Source organism: Denticeps clupeoides, chromosome 5 (genome assembly GCF_900700375.1).
Source record: "Denticeps clupeoides chromosome 5, fDenClu1.1, whole genome shotgun sequence".
In the NCBI taxonomy this organism is placed as follows: Eukaryota; Metazoa; Chordata; class Actinopteri; order Clupeiformes; family Denticipitidae; genus Denticeps; species Denticeps clupeoides.
The window spans coordinates 5,042,659-5,067,065 of record NC_041711.1 but is presented as its reverse complement, the minus strand read 5'-3'; the positions used below and the strand labels follow the sequence as shown (position 1 = coordinate 5,067,065).

The 24,407-nt window shown below is 35.3% G+C and overlaps 38 non-coding genes across 38 annotated transcripts; all 38 read left to right on the top strand.

Moving 5' to 3' along the window:
- The first annotated feature begins 276 nt into the window (after positions 1–276).
- On the top strand, positions 277–348 carry trnac-gca (transfer RNA cysteine (anticodon GCA)). Its single transcript has one exon. It is a non-coding gene; the product is annotated as a tRNA-Cys (tRNA).
- Positions 349–1,145: 797 nt separating this feature from the next.
- Positions 1,146–1,217, top strand: trnac-gca (transfer RNA cysteine (anticodon GCA)). Its single transcript has one exon. It is a non-coding gene; the product is annotated as a tRNA-Cys (tRNA).
- Positions 1,218–1,792: 575 nt separating this feature from the next.
- Positions 1,793–1,864, top strand: trnac-gca (transfer RNA cysteine (anticodon GCA)). The gene has a single exon. It is a non-coding gene; the product is annotated as a tRNA-Cys (tRNA).
- A 572-nt stretch (positions 1,865–2,436) lies between these two features.
- Positions 2,437–2,508, top strand: trnac-gca (transfer RNA cysteine (anticodon GCA)). The gene has a single exon. It is a non-coding gene; the product is annotated as a tRNA-Cys (tRNA).
- A 345-nt stretch (positions 2,509–2,853) lies between these two features.
- Positions 2,854–2,925, top strand: trnac-gca (transfer RNA cysteine (anticodon GCA)). The gene has a single exon. It is a non-coding gene; the product is annotated as a tRNA-Cys (tRNA).
- Positions 2,926–3,083: 158 nt separating this feature from the next.
- trnac-gca (transfer RNA cysteine (anticodon GCA)) lies at positions 3,084–3,155 on the top strand. The gene has a single exon. It is a non-coding gene; the product is annotated as a tRNA-Cys (tRNA).
- A 345-nt stretch (positions 3,156–3,500) lies between these two features.
- trnac-gca (transfer RNA cysteine (anticodon GCA)) lies at positions 3,501–3,572 on the top strand. The gene has a single exon. It is a non-coding gene; the product is annotated as a tRNA-Cys (tRNA).
- A 158-nt stretch (positions 3,573–3,730) lies between these two features.
- Positions 3,731–3,802, top strand: trnac-gca (transfer RNA cysteine (anticodon GCA)). Its single transcript has one exon. It is a non-coding gene; the product is annotated as a tRNA-Cys (tRNA).
- A 567-nt stretch (positions 3,803–4,369) lies between these two features.
- On the top strand, positions 4,370–4,441 carry trnac-gca (transfer RNA cysteine (anticodon GCA)). The gene has a single exon. It is a non-coding gene; the product is annotated as a tRNA-Cys (tRNA).
- Positions 4,442–5,626: 1,185 nt separating this feature from the next.
- Positions 5,627–5,698, top strand: trnac-gca (transfer RNA cysteine (anticodon GCA)). Its single transcript has one exon. It is a non-coding gene; the product is annotated as a tRNA-Cys (tRNA).
- Positions 5,699–5,856: 158 nt separating this feature from the next.
- Positions 5,857–5,928, top strand: trnac-gca (transfer RNA cysteine (anticodon GCA)). The gene has a single exon. It is a non-coding gene; the product is annotated as a tRNA-Cys (tRNA).
- Positions 5,929–6,502: 574 nt separating this feature from the next.
- On the top strand, positions 6,503–6,574 carry trnac-gca (transfer RNA cysteine (anticodon GCA)). Its single transcript has one exon. It is a non-coding gene; the product is annotated as a tRNA-Cys (tRNA).
- Positions 6,575–7,141: 567 nt separating this feature from the next.
- trnac-gca (transfer RNA cysteine (anticodon GCA)) lies at positions 7,142–7,213 on the top strand. Its single transcript has one exon. It is a non-coding gene; the product is annotated as a tRNA-Cys (tRNA).
- A 345-nt stretch (positions 7,214–7,558) lies between these two features.
- Positions 7,559–7,630, top strand: trnac-gca (transfer RNA cysteine (anticodon GCA)). The gene has a single exon. It is a non-coding gene; the product is annotated as a tRNA-Cys (tRNA).
- A 158-nt stretch (positions 7,631–7,788) lies between these two features.
- trnac-gca (transfer RNA cysteine (anticodon GCA)) lies at positions 7,789–7,860 on the top strand. The gene has a single exon. It is a non-coding gene; the product is annotated as a tRNA-Cys (tRNA).
- Positions 7,861–8,205: 345 nt separating this feature from the next.
- Positions 8,206–8,277, top strand: trnac-gca (transfer RNA cysteine (anticodon GCA)). The gene has a single exon. It is a non-coding gene; the product is annotated as a tRNA-Cys (tRNA).
- A 158-nt stretch (positions 8,278–8,435) lies between these two features.
- On the top strand, positions 8,436–8,507 carry trnac-gca (transfer RNA cysteine (anticodon GCA)). The gene has a single exon. It is a non-coding gene; the product is annotated as a tRNA-Cys (tRNA).
- Positions 8,508–8,658: 151 nt separating this feature from the next.
- Positions 8,659–8,730, top strand: trnac-gca (transfer RNA cysteine (anticodon GCA)). Its single transcript has one exon. It is a non-coding gene; the product is annotated as a tRNA-Cys (tRNA).
- Positions 8,731–9,305: 575 nt separating this feature from the next.
- On the top strand, positions 9,306–9,377 carry trnac-gca (transfer RNA cysteine (anticodon GCA)). The gene has a single exon. It is a non-coding gene; the product is annotated as a tRNA-Cys (tRNA).
- Positions 9,378–9,721: 344 nt separating this feature from the next.
- Positions 9,722–9,793, top strand: trnac-gca (transfer RNA cysteine (anticodon GCA)). The gene has a single exon. It is a non-coding gene; the product is annotated as a tRNA-Cys (tRNA).
- Positions 9,794–10,137: 344 nt separating this feature from the next.
- Positions 10,138–10,209, top strand: trnac-gca (transfer RNA cysteine (anticodon GCA)). The gene has a single exon. It is a non-coding gene; the product is annotated as a tRNA-Cys (tRNA).
- Positions 10,210–11,400: 1,191 nt separating this feature from the next.
- trnac-gca (transfer RNA cysteine (anticodon GCA)) lies at positions 11,401–11,472 on the top strand. The gene has a single exon. It is a non-coding gene; the product is annotated as a tRNA-Cys (tRNA).
- A 1,067-nt stretch (positions 11,473–12,539) lies between these two features.
- trnac-gca (transfer RNA cysteine (anticodon GCA)) lies at positions 12,540–12,611 on the top strand. The gene has a single exon. It is a non-coding gene; the product is annotated as a tRNA-Cys (tRNA).
- A 158-nt stretch (positions 12,612–12,769) lies between these two features.
- Positions 12,770–12,841, top strand: trnac-gca (transfer RNA cysteine (anticodon GCA)). Its single transcript has one exon. It is a non-coding gene; the product is annotated as a tRNA-Cys (tRNA).
- Positions 12,842–12,992: 151 nt separating this feature from the next.
- trnac-gca (transfer RNA cysteine (anticodon GCA)) lies at positions 12,993–13,064 on the top strand. Its single transcript has one exon. It is a non-coding gene; the product is annotated as a tRNA-Cys (tRNA).
- Positions 13,065–13,408: 344 nt separating this feature from the next.
- Positions 13,409–13,480, top strand: trnac-gca (transfer RNA cysteine (anticodon GCA)). The gene has a single exon. It is a non-coding gene; the product is annotated as a tRNA-Cys (tRNA).
- Positions 13,481–14,441: 961 nt separating this feature from the next.
- Positions 14,442–14,513, top strand: trnac-gca (transfer RNA cysteine (anticodon GCA)). Its single transcript has one exon. It is a non-coding gene; the product is annotated as a tRNA-Cys (tRNA).
- A 1,603-nt stretch (positions 14,514–16,116) lies between these two features.
- trnac-gca (transfer RNA cysteine (anticodon GCA)) lies at positions 16,117–16,188 on the top strand. Its single transcript has one exon. It is a non-coding gene; the product is annotated as a tRNA-Cys (tRNA).
- Positions 16,189–17,564: 1,376 nt separating this feature from the next.
- trnac-gca (transfer RNA cysteine (anticodon GCA)) lies at positions 17,565–17,636 on the top strand. Its single transcript has one exon. It is a non-coding gene; the product is annotated as a tRNA-Cys (tRNA).
- Positions 17,637–17,980: 344 nt separating this feature from the next.
- On the top strand, positions 17,981–18,052 carry trnac-gca (transfer RNA cysteine (anticodon GCA)). The gene has a single exon. It is a non-coding gene; the product is annotated as a tRNA-Cys (tRNA).
- Positions 18,053–18,930: 878 nt separating this feature from the next.
- trnac-gca (transfer RNA cysteine (anticodon GCA)) lies at positions 18,931–19,002 on the top strand. The gene has a single exon. It is a non-coding gene; the product is annotated as a tRNA-Cys (tRNA).
- A 158-nt stretch (positions 19,003–19,160) lies between these two features.
- trnac-gca (transfer RNA cysteine (anticodon GCA)) lies at positions 19,161–19,232 on the top strand. Its single transcript has one exon. It is a non-coding gene; the product is annotated as a tRNA-Cys (tRNA).
- A 158-nt stretch (positions 19,233–19,390) lies between these two features.
- trnac-gca (transfer RNA cysteine (anticodon GCA)) lies at positions 19,391–19,462 on the top strand. Its single transcript has one exon. It is a non-coding gene; the product is annotated as a tRNA-Cys (tRNA).
- Positions 19,463–22,090: 2,628 nt separating this feature from the next.
- Positions 22,091–22,162, top strand: trnac-gca (transfer RNA cysteine (anticodon GCA)). Its single transcript has one exon. It is a non-coding gene; the product is annotated as a tRNA-Cys (tRNA).
- A 158-nt stretch (positions 22,163–22,320) lies between these two features.
- Positions 22,321–22,392, top strand: trnac-gca (transfer RNA cysteine (anticodon GCA)). Its single transcript has one exon. It is a non-coding gene; the product is annotated as a tRNA-Cys (tRNA).
- Positions 22,393–22,736: 344 nt separating this feature from the next.
- trnac-gca (transfer RNA cysteine (anticodon GCA)) lies at positions 22,737–22,808 on the top strand. The gene has a single exon. It is a non-coding gene; the product is annotated as a tRNA-Cys (tRNA).
- A 797-nt stretch (positions 22,809–23,605) lies between these two features.
- On the top strand, positions 23,606–23,677 carry trnac-gca (transfer RNA cysteine (anticodon GCA)). Its single transcript has one exon. It is a non-coding gene; the product is annotated as a tRNA-Cys (tRNA).
- Positions 23,678–24,252: 575 nt separating this feature from the next.
- On the top strand, positions 24,253–24,324 carry trnac-gca (transfer RNA cysteine (anticodon GCA)). Its single transcript has one exon. It is a non-coding gene; the product is annotated as a tRNA-Cys (tRNA).
- Positions 24,325–24,407: the final 83 nt, after the last annotated feature.

Genomic DNA, 24,407 nt, shown 5'->3' with positions numbered 1-24,407 from the left:
CTTTTCTAGTAATAATAACCTCAAAAGTTCAAGAAAAAAAGGAAACATGTGCTTTTACGTTCCAGGAATTGTCGATTGACATTTGGCTCTTTTACAAAACTGTTAATAAAGTGTGATAATGTGATCAACTCCTAATGCCCCCTTGGAAAAGTACATTTAATTTTTTTTGTTTTTATTTTCTAAAGTAATCGTGTGCATTCATGGTCAACAAATGTATGACTATCAGTTGGCTCTTTTACAAAACCGTTTTCAATGTGTTGTCAGCAAAAGTGTTGTGGGGGTATAGCTCAGTGGTAGAGCATTTGACTGCAGATCAAGAGGTCCCAGGTTCAAATCCTGGTGCCCCCTGTGATAGTGTGTTCATTATTATTTAAATAGGACTTTCCTAATAGAGATGTTATGTAAAGTCTATTTTTCTAGGAATAATAACCTCAAAAGTTAAAGAAGAAAAGGATTCATTTACTTTTACAAAACTGTTAATAATGTGAACTCAGCCAAAAATTTGTGGGGGTATAGCTCAGTGGTAGAGCATTTGACTGCAGATCAAGAGGTCACAGGTTCAAATCCTGGTGCCCCCTGTGTGTTCATTATTATTTAAACAGGACTTTCCTAATAGAGATGTCATGTAAAGTCTATTTTTCTAGTAATAATAACCTCAAAAGTTAAAGAAAAAAAGGATTAATTACTTTTACAAAACTGTTAATAATGTGAACTCAGCAAAAAAGTTGTGGGGGTATAGCTCAGTGGTAGAGCATTTGACTGCAGATCAAGAGGTCCCAGGTTCAAATCTTGGTGCCCCCTGTGATAGTGTGTTCATTCTTATTGAATTTTTTAAGGGATTTTCCTAATAGAGATGTCATAGAAATTCCCTTTTTCTAGTAATAATAACCTCAAACGTTCAAGAAAAAAAGGAAACATGTGCTTTTACGTTCCAGGAATTGTCGATTGACATTTGGCTCTTTTACAAAACTGTTAATAAAGTGTGATAATGTGATCAACTCCTAATGCCACCGTGGAAGAGTACATTTAATTTGTTTATTTAAATTTTTTAAAGTATTCGTGTGCATTCATGGTCAACAAATGTATGACTATCAGTTGGCTGTTTTACAAAACCGTTTTCAATGTGTTGTCAGCAAACGTGTTGTGGGGGTATAGCTCAGTGGTAGAGCATTTGACTGCAGATCAAGAGGTCCCAGGTTCAAATCCTGGTGCCCCCTGTGATAGTGTGTTCATTATTATTTAAATAGGACTTTCGTAATAGAGATGTCATTTAAAGTCTATTTTTCTAGGAATAATAACCTCAAAAGTTAAAGAAAAAAAGGATTAATTTACTTTTACAAAACTGTTAATAATGTGAACTCAGCCAAAAAAATTGTGGCGGTATAGCTCAGTGGTAGAGCATTTGACTGCAGATCAAGAGGTCCCAGGTTCAAATCCTGGTGCCCCCTGTGATAGTGTGTTCATTCTTATTGAATTTTTTAAGGGATTTTCCTAATAGAGATGTCTTAGAAATTCCCTTTTTCTAGTAATAATAACCTCGAAAGTTCAAGAAAAAAAGGAAACATGTGCTTTTACGTTCCAGGAATTGTCTATTGACATTTGGCTTTGTTACAAAACTGTTAATAAACTGTGATAATGTGATCAACTCCCAATGCCACCGTGGAAGAGTACATTTAATTTGTTTATTTAAATTTTTTAAAGTATTCGTGTGCATTCATGGTCAACAAAGGTATGACTGTCAGTTGGCTCTTTTACAAAACCGTTTTCAATGTGTTGTCAGCAAAAGTGTTGTGGGGGTATAGCTCAGTGGTAGAGCATTTGACTGCAGATCAAGAGGTCCCAGGTTCAAATCCTGGTGCCCCCTGTGATAGTGTGTTTATTCTTATTGAATCTTTTAAGGGATTTTCCTAATAGAGATGTCATAGAAATTCCCTTTTTCTAGGAATAATAACCCCAAAAGATCAAGAAAAAAAGGAAACATGTGCTTTTACGTTCCAGGATTTGTCGATTGACATTTGGCTTTTGTATAAAACTGTCAATAATGTATGATAATGTGATCAACTCCTAGTGCCACCTTGGAAGAGTACATTTAATTATTTTTTTTTTTTTCTAAAGTATTCGTGTGCATTCATGGTCAACAAATGTATGACTATCAGTTGGCTCTTTTACAAAACCGTTTTCAATGTGTTGTCAGCAAAAGTGTTGTGGGGGTATAGCTCAGTGGTAGAGCATTTGACTGCATATCAAGTGGTCCCAGGTTCAAATCCTGGTGCCCCCTGTGATAGTGTGTTCATTATTATTTAAATAGGACTTTCCTAATAGAGATGTCATGTAAAGTCTATTTTTCTAGAAATAATAACCTCAAAAGTTAAAGAAAAAAAGGATTAATTTACTTTTACAAAACTGTTAATAATGTGAACTCAGCCAAAAAGTTGTGGGGGTATAGCTCAGTGGTAGAGCATTTGACTGCAGATCAAGAGGTCCCAGGTTCAAATCCTGGTGCCCCCTTTGATAGTGTTTTTATTCTTATTGAATTTTTTAAGGCATTTTCCTAATAGAGATGTCATAGAAATTCCATTTTTCTAGTAATAATAACCTCAAAAGTTCAAGAAAAAAAGGAAACATGTGCTTTTACGTTCCAGGAATTGTCGATTGACATTTGGATTTGTTACAAAATTGTTAATAAAGTGTGATAATGTGATCAACTCCTAATGCCCCCTTGGAAAAGTACATTTAATTTTTTTTGTTTTTATTTTCTAAAGTATTCGTGTGCATTCATGGTCAACAAATATATGACTATCAGTTGGCTCTTTTACAAAACCGTTTTCAATGTGTTGTCAGCAAAAGTGTTGTGGGGGTATAGCTCAGTGGTAGAGCATTTGACTGCAGATCAAGAGGTCCCAGGTTCAAATCCTGGTGCCCCCTGTGATAGTGTGTTCATTATTATTTAAATAGGACTTTGCTAATAGAGATGTCATTTAAAGTCTATTTTTCTAGGAATAATAACCTCAAAAGTTAAAGAAAAAAAGGATTCATTTACTTTTACAAAACTGTTAATAATGTGAACTCAGCCAAAATGTTGTGGGGGTATAGCTCAGTGGTAGAGCATTTGACTGCAGATCAAGAGGTCCCAGGTTCAAATCCTGGTGCCCCCTGTGATAGTGTGTTCATTCTTATTGAATTTTTTTAGGCATTTTCCTAATAGAGATGTCATAGAAATTCCCTTTTTCTAGTAATAATAACCTCAAAAGTTCAAGAAAAAAAGGAAACATGTGCTTTTACGTTCCAGGAATTGTCGATTGACATTTGGCTCTTTTACAAAACTGTTAATAAAGTGTGATAATGTGATCAACTCCTAATGCCCCCTTGGAAAAGTACATTTAATTTTTTTGGTTTTTATTTTCTAAAGTAATCGTGTGCATTCATGGTCAACAAATGTATGACTATCAGTTGGCTCTTTTACAAAACCGTTTTCAATGTGTTGTCAGCAAAAGTGTTGTGGGGGTATAGCTCAGTGGTAGAGCATTTGACTGCAGATCAAGAGGTCCCAGGTTCAAATCCTGGTGCCCCCTGTGATAGTGTGTTCATTATTATTTAAATAGGACTTTCCTAATAGAGATGTCATGTAAAGTCTATTTTTCTAGGAATAATAACCTCAAAAGTTAAAGACAAAAAGGATTCATTTACTTTTACAAAACTGTTAATAATGTGAACTCAGCCAAAAATTTGTGGGGGTATAGCTCAGTGGTAGAGCATTTGACTGCAGATCAAGAGGTCCCAGGTTCAAATCCTGGTGCCCCCTGTGTGTTCATTATTATTTAAACAGGACTTTCCTAATAGAGATGTCATGTAAAGTCTATTTTTCTAGTAATAATAACCTCAAAAGTTAAAGAAAAAAAGGATTAATTACTTTTACAAAACTGTTAATAATGTGAACTCAGCAAAAAAGTTGTGGGGGTATAGCTCAGTGGTAGAGCATTTGACTGCAGATCAAGAGGTCCCAGGTTCAAATCTTGGTGCCCCCTGTGATAGTGTGTTCATTCTTATTGAATTTTTTAAGGGATTTTCCTAATAGAGATGTCATAGAAATTCCCTTTTTCTAGTAATAATAACCTCAAAAGTTCAAGAAAAAAAGGAAACATGTGCTTTTACGTTCCAGGAATTGTCGATTGACATTTGGCTCTTTTACAAAACTGTTAATAAAGTGTGATAATGTGATCAACTCCTAATGCCACCGTGGAAGAGTACATTTAATTTGTTTATTTAAATTTTTTAAAGTATTCGTGTGCATTCATGGTCAACAAATGTATGACTATCAGTTGGCTGTTTTACAAAACCGTTTTCAATGTGTTGTCAGCAAAAGTGTTGTGGGGGTATAGCTCAGTGGTAGAGCATTTGACTGCAGATCAAGAGGTCCCAGGTTCAAATCCTGGTGCCCCCTGTGATAGTGTGTTCATTATTATTTAAATAGGACTTTCCTAATAGAGATGTCATTTAAAGTCTATTTTTCTAGGAATAATAACCTCAAAAGTTAAAGAAAAAAAGGATTCATTTACTTTTACAAAACTGTTAATAATGTGAACTCAGCCAAAAAGTTGTGGGGGTATAGCTCAGTGGTAGAGCATTTGACTGCAGATCAAGAGGTCCCAATTTCAAATCCTGGTGCCCCCTGTGATAGTGTTTTTATTCTTATTGAATTTTTTAAGGCATTTTTCTAATAGAGATGTCATAGAAATTCCCTTTTTCTAGGAATAATAACCCCAAAAGATCAAGAAAAAAAGGAAACATGTGCTTTTACGTTCCAGGATTTGTCGATTGACATTTGGCTTTTGTATAAAACTGTCAATAATGTGTGATAATGTGATCAACTCCTAGTGCAACCTTGGAAGAGTACATTTATATTGTTTATTTTAATTTTTTTAAGTATTCGTGTGCATTTACGGTCAACAAATGTATGACTGTCAGTTGGCTCTTTTACAAAACAGTTTTCAATGTGTTGTCAAAATAAGGATCATTTACTTTCAGGTTCCAGGAATTGTCGACTGCCTTTTGGCTCTTTTACAAAACTGTTAAGGATGTGAACTCAAGCAAAAAGATGTGGGGGAATAGCTCAGTGGTAGAGCATTTGACTGAAGATCAAGAGGTCCCAGGTTCAAATCCAGGTGCCCCCTGTATACGAGCATTGATTTTTTTTTTTGTTTACAAAACCGTTTTCATTGTGTTGTCAGTGAAAGTGTTATGGGGGTTTAGCTCAGTCAAGACGTCCCAGGTTCAAATCCTGGTGCCCCCTGTGATAGTGTGTTCATTCTTATTGAATTTTTTAAGGGATGTTCCTAATAGAGATGTCTTAGAAATTCCCTTTTTCTAGTAATAATAACCTCAAAAGTTCAAGAAACATGTCCTTTTACGTTCCAGGAATTGTCAATTGACATTTGGCTTTGTTACAAAACTGTTAATAAGGTGTGATAATGTGATCAACTCCTAATGCCCCCTTGGAAAAGTACATTTAATTTTTTTTGTTTTTATTTTCTAAAGTATTCGTGTGCATTCATGGTCAACAAATATATGACTATCAGTTGGCTCTTTTACAAAACCGTTTTCAATGTGTTGTCAGCAAAAGTGTTGTGGGGGTATAGCTCAGTGGTAGAGCATTTGACTGCAGATCAAGAGGTCCCAGGTTCAAATCCTGGTGCCCCCTGTGATAGTGTGTTCATTATTATTTAAAAAGGACTTTGCTAATAGAGATGTCATTTAAAGTCTATTTTTCTAGGAATAATAACCTCAAAAGTTAAAGAAAAAAAGGATTCATTTACTTTTACAAAACTGTTAATAATGTGAACTCAGCCAAAAAGTTGTGGGGGTATAGCTCAGTGGTAGAGCATTTGACTGCAGATCAAGAGGTCCCAGGTTCAAATCCTGGTGCCCCCTGTGATAGTGTGTTCATTCTTATTGAATTTTTTTAGGCATTTTCCTAATAGAGATGTCATAGAAATTCCCTTTTCTAGTAATAATAACCTCAAAAGTTCAAGAAAAAAAGGAAACATGTGCTTTTACGTTCCAGGAATTGTCGATTGACATTTGGCTCTTTTACAAAACTGTTAATAAAGTGTGATAATGTGATCAACTCCTAATGCCCCCTTGGAAAAGTACATTTAAGTTTTTTTGTTTTTATTTTCTAAAGTAATCGTGTGCATTCATGGTCAACAAATGTATGACTATCAGTTGGCTCTTTTACAAAACCGTTTTCAATGTGTTGTCAGCAAAAATGTTGTGGGGGTATACCTCAGTGGTAGAGCATTTGACTGCAGATCAAGAGGTCCCAGGTTCAAATCCTGGTGCCCCCTGTGATAGTGTGTTCATTATTATTTAAATAGGACTTTCCTAATAGAGATGTCATGTAAAGTCTATTTTTCTAGGAATAATAACCTCAAAAGTTAAAGAAGAAAAGGATTCATTTACTTTTACAAAACTGTTAATAATGTGAACTCAGCCAAAAATTTGTGGGGGTATAGCTCAGTGGTAGAGCATTTGACTGCAGATCAAGAGGTCCCAGGTTCAAATCCTGGTGCCCCCTGTGTGTTCATTATTATTTAAACAGGACTTTCCTAATAGAGATGTCATGTAAAGTCTATTTTTCTAGTAATAATAACCTCAAAAGTTAAAGAAAAAAAGGATTAATTACTTTTACAAAACTGTTAATAATGTGAACTCAGCAAAAAAGTTGTGGGGGTATAGCTCAGTGGTAGAGCATTTGACTGCAGATCAAGAGGTCCCAGGTTCAAATCTTGGTGCCCCCTGTGATAGTGTGTTCATTCTTATTGAATTTTTTAAGGGATTTTCCTAATAGAGATGTCATAGAAATTCCCTTTTTCTAGTAATAATAACCTCAAAAGTTCAAGAAAAAAAGGAAACATGTGCTTTTACGTTCCAGGAATTGTCGATTGACATTTGGCTCTTTTACAAAACTGTTAATAAAGTGTGATAATGTGATCAACTCCTAATGCCACCGTGGAAGAGTACATTTAATTTGTTTATTTAAATTTTTTAAAGTATTCGTGTGCATTCATGGTCAACAAATGTATGACTATCAGTTTGCTCTTTTACAAAACCGTTTTCAATGTGTTGTCAGCAAAAGTGTTGTGGGGGTATAGCTCAGTGGTAGAGCATTTGACTGCAGATCAAGAGGTCCCAGGTTCAAATCCTGGTGCCCCCTGTGATAGTGTGTTCATTCTTATTGAATTTTTTAAGGGATGTTCCTAATAGAGATGTCTTAGAAATTCCCTTTTTCTAGTAATAATAACCTCAAAAGTTCAAGAAAAAAAGGAAACATGTCCTTTTACGTTCCAGGAATTGTCGATTGACATTTGGCTTTGTTACAAAACTGTTAATAAGGTGTGATAATGTGATCAACTCCTAATGCCCCCTTGGAAAAGTACATTTAATTTTTTTTGTTTTTATTTTCTAAAGTATTCGTGTGCATTCATGGTCAACAAATATATGACTATCAGTTGGCTCTTTTACAAAACCGTTTTCAATGTGTTGTCAGCAAAAGTGTTGTGGGGGTATAGCTCAGTGGTAGAGCATTTGACTGCAGATCAAGAGGTCCCAGGTTCAAATCCTGGTGCCCCCTGTGATAGTGTGTTCATTATTATTTAAATAGGACTTTGCTAATAGAGATGTCATTTAAAGTCTATTTTTCTAGGAATAATAACCTCAAAAGTTAAAGAAAAAAAGGATTCATTTACTTTTACAAAACTGTTAATAATGTGAACTCAGCCAAAAAGTTGTGGGGGTATAGCTCAGTGGTAGAGCATTTGACTGCAGATCAAGAGGTCCCAGGTTCAAATCCTGGTGCCCCCTGTGATAGTGTGTTCATTCTTATTGAATTTTTTTAGGCATTTTCCTAATAGAGATGTCATAGAAATTCCCTTTTTCTAGTAATAATAACCTCAAAAGTTCAAGAAAAAAAGGAAACATGTGCTTTTACGTTCCAGGAATTGTCGATTGACATTTGGCTCTTTTACAAAACTGTTAATAAGGTGTGATAATGTGATCAACTCCTAATGCCCCCTTGGAAAAGTACATTTAATTTTTTTTGTTTTTATTTTCTAAAGTAATCGTGTGCATTCATGGTCAACAAATGTATGACTATCAGTTGGCTCTTTTACAAAACCGTTTTCAATGTGTTGTCAGCAAAAGTGTTGTGGGGGTATAGCTCAGTGGTAGAGCATTTGACTGCAGATCAAGAGGTCCCAGGTTCAAATCCTGGTGCCCCCTGTGATAGTGTGTTCATTATTATTTAAATAGGACTTTCCTAATAGAGATGTCATGTAAAGTCTATTTTTCTAGGAATAATAACCTCAAAAGTTAAAGACGAAAAGGATTCATTTACTTTTACAAAACTGTTAATAATGTGAACTCAGCCAAAAATTTGTGGGGGTATAGCTCAGTGGTAGAGCATTTGACTGCAGATCAAGAGGTCCCAGGTTCAAATCCTGGTGCCCCCTGTGTGTTCATTATTATTTAAACAGGACTTTCCTAATAGAGATGTCATGTAAAGTCTATTTTTCTAGTAATAATAACCTCAAAAGTTAAAGAAAAAAAGGATTAATTACTTTTACAAAACTGTTAATAATGTGAACTCAGCAAAAAAGTTGTGGGGGTATAGCTCAGTGGTAGAGCATTTGACTGCAGATCAAGAGGTCCCAGGTTCAAATCCTGGTGCCCCCTGTGATAGTGTGTTCATTCTTATTGAATTTTTTAAGGGATTTTCCTAATAGAGATGTCATAGAAATTCCCTTTTTCTAGTAATAATAACCTCAAAAGTTCAAGAAAAAAAGGAAACATGTGCTTTTACGTTCCAGGAATTGTCGATTGACATTTGGCTCTTTTACAAAACTGTTAATAAAGTGTGATAATGTGATCAACTCCTAATGCCACCGTGGAAGAGTACATTTAATTTGTTTATTTAAATTTTTTAAAGTATTCGTGTGCATTCATGGTCAACAAATGTATGACTATCAGTTGGCTGTTTTACAAAACCGTTTTCAATGTGTTGTTAGCAAAAGTGTTGTGGGGGTATAGCTCAGTGGTAGAGCATTTGACTGCAGATTAAGAGGTCCCAGGTTCATATCCTGGTGCCCCCTGTGATAGTGTGTTCATTATTATTTAAATAGGACTTTCGTAATAGAGATGTCATTTAAAGTCTATTTTTCTAGGAATAATAACCTCAAAAGTTAAAGAAAAAAAGGATTAATTTACTTTTACAAAACTGTTAATAATGTGAACTCAGCCAAAAAAATTGTGGGGGTATAGCTCAGTGGTAGAGCATTTGACTGCAGATCAAGAGGTCCCAGGTTCAAATCCTGGTGCCCCCTGTGATAGTGTGTTCAGTCTTATTGAATTTTTTAAGGGATTTTCCTAATAGAGATGTCTTAGAAATTCCCTTTTTCTAGTAATAATAACCTCAAAAGTTCAAGAAAAAAAGGAAACATGTGCTTTTACGTTCCAGAAATTGTCGATTGACATTTGGCTTGGTTACAAAACTGTTAATAAAGTGTGATAATGTGATCAACCCCTAATGCCACCGTGGAAGAGTACATTTAATTTGTTTATATACATTTTTTAAAGTATTCGTGTGCATTCATGGTCAACAAATGTATTACTGTCAGTTGGCTCTTTTACAAAACCGTTTTCAATGTGTTGTCAGCAAAAGTGTTGTGGGGGTATAGCTCAGTGGTAGAGCATTTGACTGCAGATCAAGAGGTCCCAGGTTCAAATCCTGGTGCCCCCTGTGATAGTGTGTTTATTCTTACTGAATCTTTTAAGGGATTTTCCTAATAGAGATGTCATAGAAATTCCCTTTTTCTAGGAATAATAACCCCAAAAGATCAAGAAAAAAAGGAAACATGTGCTTTTACGTTCCAGGATTTGTCGATTGACATTTGGCTTTTGTATAAAACTGTCAATAATGTGTGATAATGTGATCAACTCCTAGTGCAACCTTGGAAGAGTATATTTAATTTGTTTATTTTAATTTTTTTAAGTATTCGTGTGCATTTACGGTCAACAAATGTATGACTGTCAGTTGGCTCTTTTACAAAACAGTTTTCAATGTGTTGTCAGCAAAAGTGTTGTGGGGGTATAGCTCAGTGGTAGAGCATTTGACTGCAGATCAAGAGGTCCCAGGTTCAAATCCTGGTGCCCCCTGTGATAGTGTGTTTATTCTTACTGAATCTTTTAAGGGATTTTCCTAATAGAGATGTCATAGAAATTCCCTTTTTCTAGGAATAATAACCCCAAAAGATCAAGAAAAAAAGGAAACATGTGCTTTTACGTTCCAGGATTTGTCGATTGACATTTGGCTTTTGTATAAAACTGTCAATAATGTGTGATAATGTGATCAACTCCTAGTGCAACCTTGGAAGAGTATATTTAATTTGTTTATTTTAATTTTTTTAAGTATTCGTGTGCATTTACGGTCAACAAATGTATGACTGTCAGTTGGCTTTTTTACAAAACAGTTTTCAATGTGTTGTGAAAATAAGGATCATTTACTTTCAGGTTCCAGGAATTGTCGACTGCCTTTTGGCTCTTTTACAAAACTGTTAAGGATGTGAACTCAAGCAAAAAGATGTGGGGGTATAGCTCAGTGGTACAGCATTTGACTGCAGATCAAGAGGTCCCAGGTTCAAATCCAGGTGCCCCCTGTATACGAGCATTGATTTTTTTTTTGTTTACAAAACCGTTTTCATTGTGTTGTCAGTGAAAGTGTTGTGTGGGTTTAGCTCAGTCAAGACGTCCCAGGTTCAAATCCTGGTGCCCCCTGTGATAGTGTGTTCATTCTTATTGAATTTTTTAAGGGATGTTCCTCATAGAGATTTCTTAGAAATTCCCTTTTTCTAGTAATAATAACCTCAAAAGTTCAAGAAAAAAAGGAAACATGTCCTTTTACGTTCCAGGAATTGTCGATTGACATTTGGCTTTGTTACAAAACTGTTAATAAAGTGTGATAATGTGATCAACCCCTAATGCCACCGTGGAAGAGTACATTTAATTTGTTTATATACATTTTTTAAAGTGTTCGTGTGCATTCATGGTCAACAAATGTATTACTGTCAGTTGGCTCTTTTACAAAACCGTTTTCAATGTGTTGTCAGCAAAAGTGTTGTGGGGGTATAGCTCAGTGGTAGAGCATTTGACTGCAGTTCAAGAGGTCCCAGGTTCAAATCCTGGTGCCCCCTGTGATAGTGTGTTCATTATTATTTAAATAGGACTTTCCTAATAGAGTGTCATGTAAAGTCTATTTTTCTAGGAATAATAACCTCAAAAGTTAAAGAAGAAAAGGATTCATTTACTTTTACAAAACTGTTAATAATGTGAACTCAGCCAAAAATTTGTGGGGGTATAGCTCAGTGGTAGAGCATTTGACTGCAGATCAAGAGGTCCCAGGTTCAAATCCTGGTGCCCCCTGTGTGTTCATTATTATTTAAACAGGACTTTCCTAATAGAGATGTCATGTAAAGTCTATTTTTCTAGTAATAATAACCTCAAAAGTTAAAGAAAAAAAGGATTAATTACTTTTATAAAACTGTTAATAATGTGAACTCAGCAAAAAAGTTGTGGGGGTATAGCTCAGTGGTAGAGCATTTGACTGCAGATCAAGAGGTCCCAGGTTCAAATCTTGGTGCCCCCTGTGATAGTGTGTTCATTCTTATTGAATTTTTTAAGGGATTTTCCTAATAGAGATGTCATAGAAATTCCCTTTTTCTAGTAATAATAACCTCAAAAGTTCAAGAAAAAAAGGAAACATGTGCTTTTACGTTCCAGGAATTGTCGATTGACATTTGGCTCTTTTACAAAACTGTTAATAAAGTGTGATAATGTGATCAACTCCTAATGCCACCGTGGAAGAGTACATTTAATTTGTTTATTTAAATTTTTTAAAGTATTCGTGTGCATTCATGGTCAACAAATGTATGACTATCAGTTTGCTCTTTTACAAAACCGTTTTCAATGTGTTGTCAGCAAAAGTGTTGTGGGGGTATATCTCAGTGGTAGAGCATTTGACTGCAGATCAAGAGGTCCCAGGTTCAAATCCTGGTGCCCCCTGTGATAGTGTGTTCATTCTTATTGAATTTTTTAAGGGATGTTCCTAATAGAGATGTCTTAGAAATTCCCTTTTTCTAGTAATAATAACCTCAAAAGTTCAAGAAAAAAAGGAAACATGTCCTTTTACGTTCCAGGATTTGTCGATTGACATTTGGCTTTTGTATAAAACTGTCAATAATGTGTTTTAATGTGATCAACTCCTAGTGCCACCTTGGAAGAGTACATTTAAATTGTTTATTTTAATTTTTTTAAGTATTTGTGTGCATTTACGGTCAACAAATGTATGACTGTCAGTTGGCTTTTTTACAAAACAGTTTTCAATGTGTTGTCAAAATAAGGATCATTTACTTTCAGGTTCCAGGAATTGTCGACTGCCTTTTGGCTCTTTTACAAAACTGTTAAGCATGTGAACTCAAGCAAAAAGATGTGGGGGTATAGCTCAGTGGTAGAGCATTTGACTGCAGATCAAGAGGTCCCAGGTTCAAATCCTGGTGCCCCCTGTGATAGTGTGTTCATTATTATTTAAATAGGACTTTCCTAATAGAGATGTCATGTAAAGTCTATTTTTCTAGGAATAATAACCTCAAAAGTTAAAGAAGAAAAGGATTCATTTACTTTTACAAAACTGTTAATAATGTGAACTCAGCCAAAAATTTGTGGGGGTATAGCTCAGTGGTAGAGCATTTGACTGCAGATCAAGAGGTCCCAGGTTCAAATCCTGGTGCCCCCTGTGTGTTCATTATTATTTAAACAGGACTTTCCTAATAGAGATGTCATGTAAAGTCTATTTTTCTAGTAATAATAACCTCAAAAGTTAAAGAAAAAAAGGATTAATAACTTTTACAAAACTGTTAATAATGTGAACTCAGCAAAAAAGTTGTGGGGGTATAGCTCAGTGGTAGAGCATTTGACTGCAGATCAAGAGGTCCCAGGTTCAAATCCTGGTGCCCCCTGTGATAGTGTGTTCATTATTATTGAATTTTTTAAGGGATTTTCCTAATAGAGATGTCTTAGAAATTCCCTTTTTCTAGTAATAATAACCTCAAAAGTTCAAGAAAAAAAGGAAACATGTGCTTTTACGTTCCAGGAATTGTCTATTGACATTTGGCTTTGTTACAAAACTGTTAATAAACTGTGATAATGTGATCAACTCCCAATGCCACCGTGGAAGAGTACATTTAATTTGTTTATTTAAATTTTTTAAAGTATTCGTGTGCATTCATGGTCAACAAATGTATGACTGTCAGTTGGCTCTTTTACAAAACCGTTTTTAATGGGTTGTCAGCAAAAGGTTTGTGGGGGTATAGCTCAGTGGTAGAGCATTTGACTGCAGATCAAGAGGTCCCAGGTTCAAATCCTGGTGCCCCCTGTGGTAGTGTGTTTATTCTTATTGAATCTTTTAAGGGATTTTCCTAATAGAGATGTAATAGAAATTCCCTTTTTCTAGGAATAATAACCCCAAAAGATCAAGAAAAAAAGGAAACATGTGCTTTTACGTTCCAGGATTTGTCGATTGACATTTGGCTTTTGTATAAAACTGTCAATAATGTGTTTTAATGTGATCAACTCCTAGTGCCACCTTGGAAGAGTACATTTAAATTGTTTATTTTAATTTTTTTAAGTATTCGTGTGCATTTACGGTCAACAAATGTATGACTGTCAGTTGGCTTTTTTACAAAACAGTTTTCAATGTGTTGTCAAAATAAGGATCATTTACTTTCAGGTTCCAGGAATTGTCGACTGCCTTTTGGCTCTTTTACAAAACTGTTAAGCATGTGAACTCAAGCAAAAAGATGTGGGGATATAGCTCAGTCGTAGAGCATTTGACTGCAGATCAAGAGGTCCCAGGTTCAAATCCAGGTGCCCCCTGTATACGAGCATTGATTTTTTTTTGTTTACAAAACCGTTTTCATTGTGTTGTCAGTGAAAGTGTTGTGTGGGTTTAGCTCAGTCAAGACGTCCCAGGTTCAAATCCTGGTGCTCCCTGTGATAGTGTGTTCATTCTTATTGAATTTTTTAAGGGATGTTCCTAATAGAGATGTCTTAGAAATTCCCTTTTTCTAGTAATAATAACCTCAAAAGTTCAAGAAAAAAAGGAAACATGTGCTTTTACGTTCCAGGAATTGTCGATTGACATTTGGCTCTTTTACAAAACTGTTAATAAACTGTGATAATGTGATCAACTCCCAATGCCACCGTGGAAGAGTACATTTAATTTGTTTATTTAAATTTTTTAAAGTATTCGTGTGCATTTACGGTCAACAAATGTATGACTGTCAGTTGGCTCTTTTACAAAACCGTTTTTAATGGGTTGTCAGCAAAAGGTTTGTGGGGGTATAGCTCAGTGGTAGAGCATTTGACTGCAGATCAAGAGGTCCCAGGTTCAAATCCTGGTGCCCCCTGTGGTAGTGTGTTTATTCTTATTGAATCTTTTAAGGGATTTTCCTAATAGAGATGTCATAGAAATTCCCTTTTTCTAGGAATAATAACCCCAAAAGATCAAGAAAAAAAGGAAACATGTGCTTTTACGTTCCAGGATTTGTCGATTGACATTTGGCTTTTGTATAAAACTGTCAATAATGTGTTTTAATGTGATCAACTCCTAGTGCCACCTTGGAAGAGTACATTTAAATTGTTTATTTTAATTTTTTTAAGTATTCGTGTGCATTTACGGTCAACAAATGTATGACTGTCAGTTGGCTTTTTTACAAAACAGTTTTCAATGTGTTGTCAAAATAAGGATCATTTACTTTCAGGTTCCAGGAATTGTCGACTGCCTTTTGGCTCTTTTACAAAACTGTTAAGCATGTGAACTCAAGCAAAAAGATGTGGGGATATAGCTCAGTCGTAGAGCATTTGACTGCAGATCAAGAGGTCCCAGGTTCAAATCCAGGTGCCCCCTGTATACGAGCATTGATTTTTTTTTGTTTACAAAACCGTTTTCATTGTGTTGTCAGTGAAAGTGTTGTGTGGGTTTAGCTCAGTCAAGACGTCCCAGGTTCAAATCCTGGTGCTCCCTGTGATAGTGTGTTCATTCTTATTGAATTTTTTAAGGGATGTTCCTAATAGAGATGTCTTAGAAATTCCCTTTTTCTAGTAATAATAACCTCAAAAGTTCAAGAAAAAAAGGAAACATGTCCTTTTACATTCCAGGAATTGTCGATTGACATTTGGCTTTGTTACAAAACTGTTAATAAAGTGTGATAATGTGATCAACTCCTAATGCCCCCTTGGAAAAGTACATTTAATTTTTTTTGTTTTTATTTTCTAAAATAATCGTGTGCATTCATGGTCAACAAATGTATGACTATCAGTTGGCTCTTTTACAAAACCGTTTTCAATGTGTTGTCAGCAAAAGTGTTGTGGGGGTATAGCTCAGTGGTAGAGCATTTGACTGCAGATCAAGAGGTCCCAGGTTCAAATCCTGGTTCCCCCTGTGTGTTCATTATTATTTAAACAGGACTTTCCTAATAGAGATGTCATGTAAAGTCTATTTTTCTAGTAATAATAACCTCAAAAGTTCAAGAAAAAAAGGATTAATTTACTTTTACAAAACTGTTAATAATGTGAACTCAGCAAAAAAGTTGTGGGGGTATAGCTCAGTGGTAGAGCATTTGACTGCAGATCAAGAGGTCCCAGGTTCAAATCTTGGTGCCACCTGTGATAGTGTGTTCATTCTTATTGAATTTTTTAAGGCATTTTCCTAATAGAGATGTCATAGAAATTCCATTTTTCTAGTAATAATAACCTCAAAAGTTCAAGAAAAAAAGGAAACATGTGCTTTTACGTTCCAGGAATTGTCGATTGACATTTGGCTTTGTTACAAAACTGTTAATAAAGTGTGATAATGTGATCAACTCCTAATGCCACCGTGGAAGAGTACATTTAATTTGTTTATTTAAATTTTTCTAAAGTATTCGTGTGCATTCATGGTCAACAAATGTATGACTATCAGTTTGCTCTTTTACAAAACCGTTTTCAATGTGTTGTCAGCAAAAGTGTTGTGGGGGTATAGCTCAGTGGTAGAGCATTTGACTGCAGATCAAGAGGTCCCAGGTTCAAATCCTGGTGCCCCCTGTGATAGTGTGTTTATTCTTATTGAATCTTTTAAGGGATTTTCCTAATAGAGATGTCATAGAAATTCCCTTTTTCTAGGAATAATAACCCCAAAAGATCAAGAAAAAAAGGAAACATGTGCTTTTACGTTCCAGGATTTGTCGATTGACATTTGGCTTTTGTATAAAACTGTCAATAATGTGTGATAATGTGATCAACTCCTAGTGCAACCTTGGAAGAGTACATTTAATTTGTTTATTTTAATTTTTTTAAGTATTCGTGTGCATTTACGGTCAACAAATGTATGACTGTCAGTTGGCTCTTTTACAAAACAGTTTTCAATGTGTTGTCAAAATAAGGATCATTTACTTTCATGTTCCAGGAATTGTCGACTGCCTTTTGGCTCTTTTACAAAACTGTTAAGGATGTAAACTCAAGCAAAAAGATGTGGGGGTATAGCCCAGTGGTAGAGCATTTGACTGCAGATCAAGAGGTCCCAGGTTCTGATCCAGGTGCCCCCTGTGATAGTGTGTTCATTCTTATTGAATTTTTTAAGGGATGTTCCTAATAGAGATGTCTTAGAAATTCCCTTTTTCTAGTAATAATAACCTCAAAAGTTCAAGAAAAAAAGGAAACATGTGCTTTTACGTTCCAGAAATTGTCGATTGACATTTGGCTTTGTTACAAAACTGTTAATAAAGTGTGATAATGTGATCAACCCCTAATGCCACCGTGGAAGAGTACATTTAATTTGTTTATTTAAATTTTTTAAAGTATTCGTGTGCATTCATGGTCAACAAAAGTATTACTGTCAGTTGGCTCTTTTACAAAACTGTTTTCAATGTGTTGTCAGCAAAAGTGTTGTGGGGGTATAGCTCAGTGGTAGAGCATTTGACTGCAGATCAAGAGGTCCCAGGTTCAAATCCAGGTGCCCCCTGTATACGAGCATTGATTTTTTTTTGTTTACAAAACCGTTTTCATTGTGTTGTCAGTGAAAGTGTTGTGGGGGTTTAGCTCAGTCAAGACGTCCCAGGTTCAAATCCTGGTGCCCCCTGTGATAGTGTGTTCATTCTTATTGAATTTTTTAAGGGATGTTCCTAATAGAGATGTCTTAGAAATTCCCTTTTTCTAGTAATAATAACCTCAAAAGTTCAAGAAAAAAAGGAAACATGTCCTTTTACGTTCCAGGAATTGTCAATTGACATTTGGCTTTGTTACAAAACTGTTAATAAGGTGTGATAATGTGATCAACTCCTAATGCCCCCTTGGAAAAGTACATTTAATTTATTTTTTTTTTTTTCTAAAGTATTCGTGTGCATTCATGGTCAACAAATGTATGACTATCAGTTGGCTCTTTTACAAAACCGTTTTCAATGTGTTGTCAGCAAAAGTGTTGTGGGGGTATAGCTCAGTGGTAGAGCATTTGACTGCAGATCAAGAGGTCCCAGGTTCAAATCCTGGTGCCCCCTGTGATAGTGTGTTCATTCTTATTGAATTTTTTAAGGCATTTTCCTAATAGAGATGTCATAGAAATTCCCTTTTTCTAGTAATAATAACCTCAAAAGTTCAAGAAAAAAAGGAAACATGTGCTTTTACGTTCCAGGAATTGTCGATTGACATTTGGCTCTTTTACAAAACTGTTAATAAAGTGTGATAATGTGATCAACTCCTAATGCCACCGTGGAAGAGTACATTTAATTTGTTTATTTAAATTTTTTAAAGTATTCGTGTGCATTCATGGTCAACAAATGTATGACTGTCAGTTGGCTCTTTTACAAAACCGTTTTTAATGGGTTGTCAGCAAAAGGTTTGTGGGGGTATAGCTCAGTGGTAGAGCATTTGACTGCAGATCAAGAGGTCCCAGGTTCAAATCCTGGTGCCCCCTGTGATAGTGTGTTTATTCTTATTGAATCTTTTAAGGGATTTTCCTAATAGAGATGTCTTAGAAATTCCCTTTTTCTAGTAATAATAACCTCAAAAGTTCAAGAAAAAAAGGAAACATGTGCTTTTACGTTCCAGAAATTGTCGATTGACATTTGGCTTTGTTACAAAACTGTTAATAAAGTGTGATAATGTGATCAATTCCTAATGCCACCGTGGAAGAGTACATTTAATTTGTTTATTTAAATTTTTTAAAGTATTCGTGTGCATTCATGGTCAACAAAAGTATTACTGTCAGTTGGCTCTTTTACAAAACTGTTTTCAATGTGTTGTCAGCAAAAGTGTTGTGGGGGTATAGCTCAGTGGTAGAGCATTTGACTGCAGATCAAGAGGTCCCAGGTTCAAATCCAGGTGCCCCCTGTATACGAGCATTGATTTTTTTTTGTTTACAAAACCGTTTTCATTGTGTTGTCAGTGAAAGTGTTGTGTGGGTTTAGCTCAGTCAAGACGTCCCAGGTTCAAATCCTGGTGCCCCCTGTGATAGTGTGTTCATTCTTATTGAATTTTTTAAGGGATGTTCCTAAAAGAGATGTCTTAGAAATTCCCTTTTTCTAGTAATAATAACCTCAAAAGTTCAAGAAAAAAAGGAAACATGTCCTTTTACGTTCCAGGAATTGTCGATTGACATTTGGCTTTGTTACAAAACTGTTAATAAGGTGTGATAATGTGATCAACTCCTAATGCCCCCTTGGAAAAGTACATTTAATTTTTTTTTATTTTATTTTCTGAAGTAATCGTGTGCATTCATGGTCAACAAATGTATGACTATCAGTTGGCTCTTTTACAAAACCGTTTTCAATGTGTTGTCAGCAAAAGTGTTGTGGGGGTATAGCTCAGTGGTAGAGCATTTGACTGCAGATCAAGAGGTCCCAGGTTCAAATCCTGGTGCCCCCTGTGATAGTTTGTTCATTATTATTTAAATAGGACTTTCCTAATAGAGATGTCATGTAAAGTCTATTTTTCTAGGAATAATAACCTCAAAAGTTAAAGAAGAAAAGGATTCATTTACTTTTACAAAACTGTTAATAATGTGAACTCAGCCAAAAATTTGTGGGGGTATAGCTCAGTGGTAGAGCATTTGACTGCAGATCAAGAGGTCCCAGGTTCAAATCCTGGTGCCCCCTGTGATAGTGTGTTCATTATTATTTAAATAGGACTTTCCTAATAGAGATGTCATTTAAAGTCTATTTTTCTAGGAATAATAACCTCAAAAGTTAAAGAAAAAAAGGATTCATTTACTTTTACAAAACTGTTAATAATGTGAACTCAGCCAAAAAGTTGTGGGGGTATAGCTCAGTGGTAGAGCATTTGACTGCAGATCAAGAGGTCCCAGGTTCAAATCCTGGTGCCCCCTGTGATAGTGTTTTTATTCTTATTGAATTTTTTAAGGCATTTTCCTAATAGAGATGTCATAGAAATTCCATTTTTCTAGTAATAATAACCTCAAAAGTTCAAGAAAAAAAGGAAACGTGCTTTTACGTTCCAGGAATTGTTGATTGACATTTGGCTTTGTTACAAAACTGTTAATAAAGTGTGATAATGTGATCAACTCCTAATGCAACCGTGGAAGAGTACATTTAATTTGTTTATTTAAATTTTTTAAAGTATTCGTGTGCATTCATGGTCAACAAATGTATGACTATCAGTTGGCTCTTTTACAAAACCGTTTTCAATGTGTTGTCAGCAAAAGTGTTGTGGGGGTATAGCTCAGTGGTAGTGCATTTGACTGCAGATCAAGAGGTCCCAGGTTCAAATCCTGGTGCCCCCTGTGATAGTGTGTTTATTCTTATTGAATCTTTTAAGGGATTTTCCTAATAGAGATGTCATAGAAATTCCCTTTTTCTAGGAATAATAACCCCAAAAGATCAAGAAAAAAAGGAAACGTGCTTTTACGTTCCAGGATTTTTCGATTGACATTTGGCTTTTGTATAAAACTGTCAATAATGTGTGATAATGTGATCAACTCCTAGTGCCACCTTGGAAGAGTACATTTAATTTGTTTATTTTAATTTTTTTAAGTATTCGTGTGCATTTACGGTCAACAAATGTATGACTGTCAGTTGGCTTTTTTACAAAACAGTTTTCAATGTGTTGTCAAAATAAGGATCATTTACTTTCAGGTTCCAGGAATTGTCGACTGCCTTTTGGCTCTTTTACAAAACTGTTAAGGATGTGAACTCAAGCAAAAAGATGTGGGGGTATAGCTCAGTGGTAGAGCATTTGACTGCAGATCAAGAGGTTCCAGGTTCAAATCCAGGTGCCCCCTGTATACGAGCGTTGATTTTTTTTTGTTTACAAAACCGTTTTCATTGTGTTGTCAGTGAAAGTGTTGTGGGGGTTTAGCTAAGTCAAGACGTCCCAGGTTCAAATCCTGGTGCTCCCTGTGATAGTGTGTTCATTCTTATTGAATTTTTTAAGGGATGTTCCTAATAGAGATGTCTTAGAAATTCCTTTTTTCTAGTAATAATAACCTCAAAAGTTCAAGAAAAAAAGGAAACATGTCCTTTTACGTTCCAGGAATTGTCGATTGACATTTGGCTTTGTTACAAAACTGTTAATAAGGTGTGATAATGTGATCAACTCCTAATGCCCCCTTGGAAAAGTACATTTAATTTTTTTATTTTTTTTTCTAAAGTATTCGTGTGCATTCATGGTCAACAAATGTATGACTATCAGTTGGCTCTTTTACAAAACCGTTTTCAATGTGTTGTCAGCAAAAGTGTTGTGGGGGTATAGCTCAGTGGTAGAGCATTTGACTGCAGATCAAGAGGTCCCAGGTTCAAATCTGGTGCCCCCTGTGATAGTGTGTTTATTATTATTTAAATAGGACTTTCCTAATAGAGATGTCATTTAAAGTTTATATATCTAGGAATAATAACCTCAAAAGTTAAAGAAAAAAAGGATTCATTTACTTTTACAAAACTGTTAATAATGTGAACTCAGCCAAAAAGTTGTGGGGGTATAGCTCAGTGGTAGAGCATTTGACTGCAGATCAAGAGGTCCCAATTTCAAATCCTGGTGCCCCCTGTGATAGTGTTTTTATTCTTATTGAATTTTTTAAGGCATTTTTCTAATAGAGATGTCATAGAAATTCCCTTTTTCTAGGAATAATAACCCCAAAAGATCAAGAAAAAAAGGAAACATGTGCTTTTACGTTCCAGGATTTGTCGATTGACATTTGGCTTTTGTATAAAACTGTCAATAATGTGTGATAATGTGATCAACTCCTAGTGCAACCTTGGAAGAGTACATTTATATTGTTTATTTTAATTTTTTTAAGTATTCGTGTGCATTTACGGTCAACAAATGTATGACTGTCAGTTGGCTCTTTTACAAAACAGTTTTCAATGTGTTGTCAAAATAAGGATCATTTACTTTCAGGTTCCAGGAATTGTCGACTGCCTTTTGGCTCTTTTACAAAACTGTTAAGGATGTGAACTCAAGCAAAAAGATGTGGGGGAATAGCTCAGTGGTAGAGCATTTGACTGAAGATCAAGAGGTCCCAGGTTCAAATCCAGGTGCCCCCTGTATACGAGCATTGATTTTTTTTTTTGTTTACAAAACCGTTTTCATTGTGTTGTCAGTGAAAGTGTTGTGGGGGTTTAGCTCAGTCAAGACGTCCCAGGTTCAAATCCTGGTGCCCCCTGTGATAGTGTGTTCATTCTTATTGAATTTTTTAAGGGATGTTCCTAATAGAGATGTCTTAGAAATTCCCTTTTTCTAGTAATAATAACCTCAAAAGTTCAAGAAACATGTCCTTTTACGTTCCAGGAATTGTCAATTGACATTTGGCTTTGTTACAAAACTGTTAATAAGGTGTGATAATGTGATCAACTCCTAATGCCCCCTTGGAAAAGTACATTTAATTTTTTTTGTTTTTATTTTCTAAAGTATTCGTGTGCATTCATGGTCAACAAATATATGACTATCAGTTGGCTCTTTTACAAAACCGTTTTCAATGTGTTGTCAGCAAAAGTGTTGTGGGGGTATAGCTCAGTGGTAGAGCATTTGACTGCAGATCAAGAGGTCCCAGGTTCAAATCCTGGTGCCCCCTGTGATAGTGTGTTCATTATTATTTAAAAAGGACTTTGCTAATAGAGATGTCATTTAAAGTCTATTTTTCTAGGAATAATAACCTCAAAAGTTAAAGAAAAAAAGGATTCATTTACTTTTACAAAACTGTTAATAATGTGAACTCAGCCAAAAAGTTGTGGGGGTATAGCTCAGTGGTAGAGCATTTGACTGCAGATCAAGAGGTCCCAGGTTCAAATCCTGGTGCCCCCTGTGATAGTGTGTTCATTCTTATTGAATTTTTTTAGGCATTTTCCTAATAGAGATGTCATAGAAATTCCCTTTTCTAGTAATAATAACCTCAAAAGTTCAAGAAAAAAAGGAAACATGTGCTTTTACGTTCCAGGAATTGTCGATTGACATTTGGCTCTTTTACAAAACTGTTAATAAAGTGTGATAATGTGATCAACTCCTAATGCCCCCTTGGAAAAGTACATTTAATTTTTTTTGTTTTTATTTTCTAAAGTAATCGTGTGCATTCATGGTCAACAAATGTATGACTATCAGTTGGCTCTTTTACAAAACCATTTTCAATGTGTTGTCAGCAAAAGTGTTGTGGGGGTATAGCTCAGTGGTAGAGCATTTGACTGCAGATCAAGAGGTCCCAGGTTCAAATCCTGGTGCCCCCTGTGATAGTGTGTTCATTATTATTTAAATAGGACTTTCCTAATAGAGATGTCATGTAAAGTCTATTTTTCTAGGAATAATAACCTCAAAAGTTAAAGAAGAAAAGGATTCATTTACTTTTACAAAACTGTTAATAATGTGAACTCAGCCAAAAATTTGTGGGGGTATAGCTCAGTGGTAGAGCATTTGACTGCAGATCAAGAGGTCACAGGTTCAAATCCTGGTGCCCCCTGTGTGTTCATTATTATTTAAACAGGACTTTCCTAATAGAGATGTCATGTAAAGTCTATTTTTCTAGTAATAATAACCTCAAAAGTTAAAGAAAAAAAGGATTAATTACTTTTACAAAACGGTTAATAATGTGAACTCAGCAAAAAAGTTGTGGGGGTATAGCTCAGTGGTAGAGCATTTGACTGCAGATCAAGAGGTCCCAGGTTCAAATCTTGGTGCCCCCTGTGATAGTGTGTTCATTCTTATTGAATTTTTTAAGGGATTTTCCTAATAGAGATGTCATAGAAATTCCCTTTTTCTAGTAATAATAACCTCAAAAGTTCAAGAAAAAAAGGAAACATGTGCTTTTACGTTCCAGGAATTGTCGATTGACATTTGGCTCTTTTACAAAACTGTTAATAAAGTGTGATAATGTGATCAACTCCTAATGCCACCGTGGAAGAGTACATTTAATTTGTTTATTTAAATTTTTTAAAGTATTCGTGTGCATTCATGGTCAACAAATGTATGACTATCAGTTGGCTGTTTTACAAAACCGTTTTCAATGTGTTGTCAGCAAACGTGTTGTGGGGGTATAGCTCAGTGGTAGAGCATTTGACTGCAGATCAAGAGGTCCCAGGTTCAAATCCTGGTGCCCCCTGTGATAGTGTGTTCATTATTATTTAAATAGGACTTTCGTAATAGAGATGTCATTTAAAGTCTATTTTTCTAGGAATAATAACCTCAAAAGTTAAAGAAAAAAAGGATTAATTTACTTTTACAAAACTGTTAATAATGTGAACTCAGCCAAAAAAATTGTGGAGGTATAGCTCAGTGGTAGAGCATTTGACTGCAGATCAAGAGGTCCCAGGTTCAAATCCTGGTGCCCCCTGTGATAGTGTGTTCATTCTTATTGAATTTTTTAAGGGATTTTCCTAATAGAGATGTCTTAGAAATTCCCTTTTTCTAGTAATAATAACCTCGAAAGTTCAAGAAAAAAAGGAAACATGTGCTTTTACGTTCCAGGAATTGTCTATTGACATTTGGCTTTGTTACAAAACTGTTAATAAACTGTGATAATGTGATCAACTCCCAATGCCACCGGGGAAGAGTACATTTAATTTGTTTATTTAAATTTTTTAAAGTATTCGTGTGCATTCATGGTCAACAAAGGTATGACTGTCAGTTGGCTCTTTTACAAAACCGTTTTCAATGTGTTGTCAGCAAAAGTGTTGTGGGGGTATAGCTCAGTGGTAGAGCATTTGACTGCAGATCAAGAGGTCCCAGGTTCAAATCCTGGTGCCCCCTGTGATAGTGTGTTTATTCTTATTGAATCTTTTAAGGGATTTTCCTAATAGAGATGTCATAGAAATTCCCTTTTTCTAGGAATA